Source organism: Myxine glutinosa, chromosome 11 (genome assembly GCF_964187855.1).
Source record: "Myxine glutinosa chromosome 11, kmMyxGlut1.1, whole genome shotgun sequence".
NCBI classification, from domain to species: Eukaryota; Metazoa; Chordata; class Myxini; order Myxiniformes; family Myxinidae; genus Myxine; species Myxine glutinosa.
In genome coordinates, this window is record NC_136271.1 from 89,944,580 (window position 1) to 89,954,848 (window position 10,269).

The window sequence follows — 10,269 nt, forward strand, 5'->3', positions numbered from 1 at the left end:
AATCATCAAATGCCCTGTTTCTATTATCAGATGCCCAATTTCAAACATCAAATACACTGTTTCTACCATCAGGTGCCCAATTTCAATCATCAAATGCCCTTTTTCAATCATCAGATGCCCAATTTCAATAATCAAATACCCTGTTTCTATCATCAGATGCCCAATTTCAATCATCAAATGCCCTGTTTCAATCATCAGATACCCAATTTCAAACATCAAATACCCTGTTTCTATCATCAGAGGCCCAATTTCTATCATCAAATACCCTGTTTCTATCAATAGATGCCCAATTTCAATCATCAAACACCCTGTTTGTGTCATCAGATGCCCAATTTCAATCATCAAATACCCTGTTTCTGTCATCAGATGCCCAATTTCAATCATCAAATACCCTGTTTCTATCATCAGATGCCCATTTTCAAACATCAAATACCCTGTTTCTATCATCAGATGCCCAATTTCAATCATCAAATACCTTGTTTCTATCATCAGGTGCCCAATTTCAAACATCAAATACCCTGTTTCTATCATCAGATGCCCATTTTCAAACATCAAATACCCTGTTTCTATCATCAGATGCCCAATTTCAAACATCAAATACCCTGTTTCTATCATCAGATGCCCAATTTCAAACATCAAATACCCTGTTTCTATCATCAGATGCCCAATTTCAAACATCAAATACACTGTTTCTGTCATCAGATGCCAAATTTCAATCATCAAATACCCTGTTTCTATCATCAGGTGCCCAATTTCAAACATCAAATACCCTGTTTCTATCATCAGATGCCCAATTTCAAACATCAAATACCCTGTTTCTATCATTAGATGCCCAATTTCAAACATCAAATACCCTGTTTCTTTCATCAGATGCCCAATTTCAAACATCAAATACCCTGTTTCAATCATCAGATGCACTATTTCAATCAACACATAATCTTTTTTCAATCATCAAATTCCCTGTTTCTACCATCAGATGCCCAATTTCAAACATCAAATACCCTGTTTCTATCATCAGATGCCCAATTTCAATCATCAAATACCCTGTTTCTATCATCAGATGCCCAATTTCAAACATGAAATACCCTGTTTCTGTCATCAGATGCCCAATTTCAAACATCAAATACCCTGTTTCTATCATCAGATGCCCAATTTCAAACATCAAATACCCTGTTTCTATCATCAGATGCCCAATTTCAATCATCAAATACCCTGTTTCACTCATTAGATGCCCAATTTCAAACATGAAATACCCTGTTTCTGTCATCAGATGCCCAATTTCAAACATCAAATACCCTGTTTCTATCATCAGATGCCCAATTTCAAACATCAGATTCCCTGTTTCTTTCATCAAATTCCCTGTTTCTTTCATCAGATTCCCTGTTTCGATTATCAGATTCCCTGTTTCGTTCATCAAATGCCCTTTTTCTTTCATCAGATGCCCTGTTTCTTTCATCAGATTCCCTGTTTCTTTCATCAGATTCCCTGTTTCTTTCATCAGATGCCTTGTTCCGATCATCAGATGCCCTGTTTCGATCATCAGATGCCCTTTTTCTTTCTTCAGATGCCCTGTTTCGATCATCAGATGCCCTGTTTCGATCATCAGATGCCCTGTTTCGATCATCAGATGCCCTGTTTTGATCATCAGATGCCCTGTTTCGATTATCAGATGCCCTGTTTCGATTCTCAGATGCCTTGTTTCGATTCTCAGATGCCCTGTTTCGATTATCAGATTCCCTGTTTTGTTCATCAGATGCCCTGTTTCTTTCATCAGTTGCCCTGTTTCTTTCATCAGATGCCTTGTTCCGATCATCAGATGCCCTGTTTCGATCATCAGATGCCCTGTTTCGATCATCAGATGCCCTGTTTCGATCATCAGATGCCCTGTTTCGATTATTTATCAGATGCCCTGTTTCGATTCTCAGATGCCCTGTTTCGATTATCAGATTCACTGTTTCGATCATCAGATTCCCTGTTTCGATCATCAGATGCCCTGTTTCTTTCATCAGATGCCCTGTTTCTATCATCAGATGCCCTGTTTCAATCATCAGATTCCCTGTTTCGGGTCATCAGATGCCCTGTTTTGATCATCAGATGCCCCGTTTTGATCATCCCGTTTCGATCATTTCGATCATCAGATTCCCTGTTTCGATCATCTGATTCCCTGTTTCTTTCGTCAGATGCCCTGTTTCTTTCATCAGATGCCCTGTTTCTTTCATCAGATGCCCTGTTTCTTTCATCAGATGCCCTGTTTCTTTCATCAGATGCCCTTTTTCTTTCTTCAGATGCCCTGTTTCGATCATCAGATGCCCTGTTTCGATCATCAGATGCCCTGTTTCGGTCATCAGATGCCCTGTTTCGGTCATCAGATGCCCTGTTTTGATCATCAGATGCCCTGTTTCGATCATCAGATGCCCTGTTTCGATCATCAGATGCCCTGTTTCGATCATCAGATGCCCTGTTTCTTTCATCAGATGCCCTGTTTCTTTCATCAGATGCCCTGTTTCGATCATCAGATGCCCTGTTTCGATCATCAGATGCCCTGTTTCGATCATCAGATTCCCTGTTTCGATCATCAGAGTCCCTGTTTCTTTCATCAGATGCCCTGTTCCGATCATCAGATGCCCTGTTCCGATCATCAGATGCCCTGTTTCTTTCATCAGATGTCCTGTTTCGATCATCAGATTCCCAGTTTCGATCATCAGATTCCCTGTTTCGATCATCAGATGCCCTGTTTCGATCATCAGATGCCCTGTTTCTTTCATCAGATGCCCTGTTTCTTTCATCAGATGCCCTGTTTCTTTCATCAGATGCCCTGTTTCTTTCATCAGATGCCCTGTTTCGATCATCAGATGCCCTGTTTTGATCATCAGATGCCCTGTTTCGATCATCAGATTCCCTGTTTCGATCATCAGATTCCCTGTTTCTTTCATCAGATGCCCTGTTCCGATCATCAGATGCCCTGTTTCTTTCATCAGATGTCCTGTTTCGATAATCAGATTCCCGGTTTCGATCATCAGATTCCCTGTTTCGATCATCAGATGCCCTGTTTCGATCATCAGATGCCCTGTTTCTTTCATCAGATGCCCTGTTTCTTTCATCAGATGCCCTGTTTCAATCATCAGATGCCCTGTTTTGATCATCAGATGCCCTGTTTCGATCATCAGATTCCCTGTTTCGATCATCAGATTCCCTGTTTCTTTCATCAGATGCCCTGTTCCGATCATCAGATGCCCTGTTTCGATCATCAGATGCCCTGTTTCGATCATCGCATTCCCTGTTTCTTTCATCAGTTGCCCTGTTTCGATAATCAGATACCCTGTTTCGATCATCAGATGCCCTATTTCAATCATCAGATATTCCTTTACAATCATCACATTCCCTGTTTCTTTCATCACATGCCCTGTTTCTTTCATCAGATGCCCTGTTTCGATCATCAGATGCCTTGTTTCGATCATCAGATTCCCTGTTTCGATCACCAGATGCCCTGTTTCGATTATCAGATGCCCTGTTTCGATCATGAGATGCCCTGTTTCGATCATCAGATTCCCTGTTTCGATCATTAGATTCCCTGTTTCGATCATCAGATTCGCTGTTTCGATCACCAGATGCCCTGTTTCGATCATCAGATTCCCTGTTTCGATCATCAGATTCCCTGTTTCGATCACCAGGTGCCCTGTTTCGATCACCAGGTGCCCTGTTTTGATCATCAGATGCCGTGTTTCGATCATCAGATGCCTTGTTTCGATCAACAGATTCCCTGTTTCGATCACCAGATGCCCTGCTTCGATCATCAGATGCCCTGTTTCGATCATCACATTCCCTGTTTCGATCATCAGATTCCCTGTTTCGATCATCAGATGCCCTGTTTCGATCATCAGATGCCCTGTTTCGATCATCAGATGCCCTGTTTCGATCATCAGATGCCCTGTTTCTTTCATCAGATGCCCTGTTTCGATCATCTGATGCCCTGTTTCGATCATCAGATGCCCTGTTTCGATCATCAGATGCCCTGTTTCGATCATTAGATGCCCTGTTTTGATCATCAGATGCCCTGTTTCTTTCATCAGATGCCCTGTTTCGATCATCAGATTCCCTGTTTCGATCATCAGATGCCCTGTTCCGATCATCGGATTCCCTGTTTCGATCATCAGATGCCCTGTTCCGATCATCAGATGCCCTGTTTCGATCATCAGATTCCCTGTTTCGATCATCAGATGCCCTGTTCCGATCATCAGATGCCCTGTTTCGATCATCAGATTCCCTGTTTCGATCATCAGATGCCCTGTTTCGATCATCAGATGCCCTGTTTCTTTCATCAGATGCGCTGTTTCGATCATCAGATGCCTTTTTTCGATCATCAGATGCCCTGTTTCGATCATCACATTCCCTGTTTCGATCATCAGATTCCCTGTTTCGATCATCAGATGCCCTGTTTCGATCATCAGATGCCCTGTTTCGATCATCAGATGCCCTGTTTCGATCATCAGATGCCCTGTTTCTTTCATCAGATGCCCTGTTTCGATCATCAGATGCCCTGTTTCGATCATCAGATGCCCTGTTTCGATCATCAGATGCCCTGTTTCGATCATTAGATGCCCTGTTTTGATCATCAGATGCCCTGTTTCTTTCATCAGATGCCCTGTTTCGATCATCAGATTCCCTGTTTCGATCATCAGATTCCCTGTTTCGATCATCAGATGCCCTGTTTCGATCATCAGATGCCCTGTTTCTTTCATCAGATGCCCTGTTTCGATCATCAGATGCCTTTTTTCGATCATCAGATGCCCTGTTTCGGTCTTGGTGCATAATTCTTCCCAACAGTGGTTTTGATGTTCTGATTTGAATAACGGGAAGAAAAATTTGTTTCTAGCACCAAAGGGCGAGTAGTTCGGTCAAAATGTTATGAAAAAATGATAAATTTCTCGTGTTCTTCGAATTTTTACCGATTTAGTCGGAAAAATTGAGGAGCGAGGAGCATGAATGAAGCGCCAATGAAAGAATAATATGCACGAATGAATAGAGGTGCATGGGGGAGAGGGAGGGCAAACCCCAATGCGAACGCAATGGGGAGGATGGAGAGAACGTGCTCCCACTAGGAGGTGGAGAATGAGCCCCAATGGAGGCGCAAGGGGGGGGGGGAGAACGTGCTCCCAGTGACACGCGGTGCGGGTGGTTATGCAGCCCCCACAGAGGAGCGCTGGGACGGGGGTCATGGGGACAGTGAACCCCCACGGACGCTCTCCGGGGCCTGGGGATGCATTATGTATGTTGTTCTCCTGGTGTCCGGGGCTGGTCCGCTTTGACCCTTAAATTCGATGGAAACCTCGAGAGGAGATTCAGAATGGAAGAACAGCGGCGATCGAGGGATCGGTGACTCGAAATAAAATGTGCACTCAACACGACAGCACCGCTCACGGCACGCTCGGAGAGTGGACCACACCCTTAGCCGAGCCGTGAATTATCGAGAAGCTCCAGCTCAACTATGGCGCCAAAATGTGTCATTATATCGGTGGATTGTCAGAGCGCGGACAGCACGCGGGTTTTGGACACATACATACATACATACATACATACATATATACATACATATATACATACATATGTACACACATACATACATACATATATACATACATACATATATACACACATACATACATACATACATACATACATACATACATACATACATACATACATACATATTATGATCAATGAAGACGAGGAGTATCGGAACCTCCTTTTGATCCAGCCTCGCAATAACACATCGTCGTTGTTTATTTGTCGCTCGATCCGAGCCGAAAATTCCAGATTTACTATTACACGAATTCCCGTGTGCACGAATTCCCGTGTACCATCATGATCATCTGCAGCGAGCACGGAACAGGGGAACTGTCCGCCGTCTGGTGCTGAATATGAGGCGCCGCACGAAAAGGTCGGGCGACGCTCAATGCACCTCGCTTAGAGCTACACACGACCCTTACGCAACCGTGCACGCACGTTTATGGTAAAAGCACACGGTTCGCATGCACGGCGCTTACCTCGGAGCTGCTGCAGAGCGCCGAGCTCGCTCAGCTTCCTCTGGGACCTCCGGGGAGAGGGACGGCCTCGAGGAGATCAAGGGGCGGGGCTGGGAAGGAGGAGGGGCATCAATAATATCACCAACGTGAGAAGTGCCCTGAGGGCGTCTGTAAATCTGGATTGTCATCCATTCGAACGAGGCAGAGTGCCCTCAGACCATTTATTTTACTGATTATAAATCTCGACGGAGCTGACGTGCCTGCGTGCCATTACCACGTATCCCACCGAGGACGTTGTGTACTGGATTACCGACTGGAAAATGTGCGAGCTTGAAGCATAATACTCGCGGCTGTTCTGGATTTGCACGAGAAGGATTCTTTTGAGTTTGCATCACCGAGAACTGACAAATGTAACTGGGTTTTGTGTTTATACACATTCCACATGTGCAGCCATTTTCATTTAACGTACTACAAGTACAACCATCCGATATTTTCCAATATGAATATGACACACACAGTCATTATCTGCACACATAATTATGTCCAATTAATCAGCATTTTTACCATATGACACCTGGAGTCATGTTCTGTACACATATGTCCAATTAATCAGCATTTTTACAATATGACACCTGGAGTCATGTTCTGTACACATATGTCCAATTAATCAGCATTTTACAATATAACACCCGGAGTTGTATTCTGCACACATATGTCCAATTAATCAGCATTTTTACAATATGACACCAGGAGTTGTATTCTGCGCACATATGTCCAATTAATCAGCATTTTACAATACTAGGGCATGCCCGTACTATATATATGCCCGTACTATATATCTATCTAAAATTATATCCCCCCCCCCCTCTATTTACATGAAATGGTTTGGTCCATTCGCAACGCCAAAGCGAACGGCGAACGGCTAAATCGCCATTATATCCCCCCCCCCCTCTATTTACATGGAATGGTTTGGTCCATTCGCAACGCCGGCACACGCGATCGTTCGCTGCTCTCTGATTGGTTGAATCGTTTTTTGGACATAGCTCGGTAAGTAATTGTCCGATTAATATGAAACCTTGAAAAGGCACATCCTCGGGTCCCCAGCAATATACATGGCAAGTTAAAAGTATATCGGACCCGTGGTTGTCGAGAAACAGCGGTCACAGACAGACAAACGTACAAACGTACAGACAGAGATTACTGGAATTATAGATAGACTAGGGCATGCCCGTACTATATCTATATCTAAAATTATATCCCCCCCCTCTATTTACATGAAATGGTTTGGTCCAAAGCGAACGGCTTGCGAGTGGTGACAATCCCCCCCCTCTATTTACATGCAATGGTTTGGTCCAAAGCGAACGGCTTCCGGAGTTTGGTAAAGAAATCGCCATCGCGTGCACAAACGCGCAGGAAAGCGAATGAATCGCAAATTCGTTTTTATTAGTTGTAAAACATAGTTTAACGCCAACATAGTTTGCAAACGTGAAATAAATGAATACGCTCTCAAATGTGCCATCCGAGGCAGAGTGTGCCCGCCACGTTCGGCACACGCGATCGTTCGCTGCTCTCTGATTGGTTGAATCGTTTTTTGGACATAGCTCGGTAAGTAATTGTCCGATTAATATGAAACCTTGAAAAGGCACATCCTCGGGTCCCCAGCAATATACCTGGCAAGTTAAAAGTATATCGGACCCGTGGTTGTCGAGAAACAGCGGTCACAGACAAACGTACAGACAGACAGACAGAGATTACTGGAATTATAGATAGATAACACCCGGAGTTGTATTCTGCACACATATGTCCAATTAATCAGCATTTTTACAATATGACACCCGGAGTTGTATTCTGCACACAAATGTACAATTAATCAGCATTTTACAATATAACACCCGGAGTTGTATTCTGCACACATATGTCCAATTAATCAGCATTTTTACAATATGACACCCGGAGTTGTATTCTGCACACAAATGTACAATTAATCAGCATTTTACAATATAACACCCGGAGTTGTATTCTGCACACAAATGTACAATTAATCAGCATTTTACAATATAACACCCGGAGTTGTATTCTGCACACATATGTCCAATTAATCAGCATTTTACAATATAACACCCGGAGTTGTATTCTGCACACATATGTCCAATTAATCAGCATTTTTACAATATGACACCAGGAGTTGTATTCTGCGCACATATGTCCAATTAATCAGCATTTTACAATACTAGGGCATGCCCGTACGATATATATATCTAAAATTATATCCCCCCCCTCTATTTACATGGAATGGTTTGGTCCATTCGCAAAGCCAAAGGCAGAGCGAACGGCTTGCGAGTACGGTGACAATCCCCCCCCTCTATTTACATCAAATGGTTTGGTCCATTCGCAACGACCACAGAACCCCCCCCCCCCCTCTATTTACATGAATGGTTTGGTCCATTCGCAACGACCACAGAACCCCCCCCCTCTATTTACATGCAATGGTTTGGTCCATTCGCAACGCCAAAGCGAACGGCGAACGGCTAAATCGCCATAGCTCGGTAAGTACTTGTCCGATTAATTTCAAACCTTGAAAAGGCACATCCTCGGGTCCCCAGCAATATACCTGGCAAGTTTCAAGTATATCGGACCGGTAGTTGTCGAGAAATCGTTGTCGCATACATACACACACACATACACACAGAGATTAATGGAATTATAGATAGATAACACCCGGAGTTGTATTCTGCACACATATGTACAATTAATCAGCATTTTTACAATATGACACCCGGACTTGTATTCTGCACACATATGTCCAATTAATCAGCATTTTTACAATACTAGGGCATGCCCGTACTATATCTATATCTAAAATTATATCCCCCCCCTCTATTTACATGAAATGGTTTGGTCCAAAGCGAACGGCTTGCGAGTACGGTGACAATCCCCCCCCTCTATTTACATGAAATGGTTTGGTCCAAAGCGAACGGCTTGCGGAGTTTGGTAAAGAAATCGCCATAGCATGCACAAACGCGCAGGAAAGCGAAAGAATCGCAAATTAGTTTTAATTAGTTTTAAAACATCGTTTAACGCCAACATAGCGGCAACATAGTTTGCCAACGTGAAATAAATGAATACGCTCTCAAATGTGCCGTCCGAGGCAGAGTCTGTTCGCCACGTTCGGCACACGTGATAGCTCGCTGCTCTCTGATTGGTTGAATCGTTTTTTGGACATAGCTCGGTAACTACTTCTCCGATTAATATGAAACCTTGAAAAGGCACATCCTCGGGTCCCCAGCAATATACCTGGCAAGTTTAAAGTATATCGGACCCGTGGTTGTCGAGAAACAGCGGTCACAGACAAACATACAAACATACACACAGAGATTACTGGAATTATAGATAGACTAGGGCATGCCCGTACTATATATATATCTAAAATTATATCCCCCCCCTCTATTTACATGAAATGGTTTGGTCCATTCGCAAAGCCAAAGCGAACGGCTTGCGAGTACGGTGACAATCCCCCCCTCTATTTACATGAAATGGTTTGGTCCAAAGCGAACGGCTTGCGAGTACGGTGACAATCCCCCCCCCTCTATTTACATGAAATGGTTTGGTCCAAAGCGAACGGCTTGCGAGTACGGTGACAATCCCCCCCCCCCCTCTATTTACATGAAATGGTTTGGTCCAAAGCGAACGGCTTGCGGAGTTTGGTAAAGAAATCGCCATAGCTCGGTAACTACTTGTCCGATTAATATGAAACCTTGAAAAGGCACATCCTCAGGTCCCCAGCAATATACCTGGCAAGTTTCAAGTATATCGGACCCGTGGTTGTCGAGAAACAGCGGTCACAGACAAACACACAGACATACACACATACACACACACACACACAGAGATTACTGGAATTATAGATAGACTAGGGCATGCCCGTACTATATATAAGCTAGGACGTGCCCGTACGTGGGTGCCCGTTCCTTGCCAAAAAAAAAAAAAAAAAAAATTTGTGTAGGGGTGTGTGTGTGTGTAAACATCCTAGGGCGTGCCCGTACGTGGGTGCAAAAAAACATGCGTGCAAACAACAACAAAAAAAAACTTTGAAACCACGTGGCAGTAACGACCACAGAACCCCCTCCCCCCTCTATTTACATGAATGGTTTGGTCCATTCGCAACGACCACAGAACCCCCCCCCCCCCCCTCTATTTACATGAAATGGTTTGGTCCAAAGCGAACGGCTTGCGGTGTTTGGTAAAG

General features: G+C 43.7%; 1 protein-coding gene across 2 annotated transcripts in view; it reads right to left on the minus strand.

Moving 5' to 3' along the window:
• Positions 1 to 6,089, minus strand: part of LOC137437107 (synapsin-3) — a 179,179-nt gene extending 173,090 nt beyond the window's left edge. For both annotated transcript variants that reach the window (XM_068131497.2, XM_068131498.2), the window contains exon 1: positions 6,045 to 6,089. The gene's annotated coding sequence lies outside the window, so the exon portion shown is untranslated. The remainder of the gene's footprint in view (positions 1 to 6,044) is intronic.
• Between the last annotated feature and the right edge of the window lie 4,180 nt (positions 6,090 to 10,269).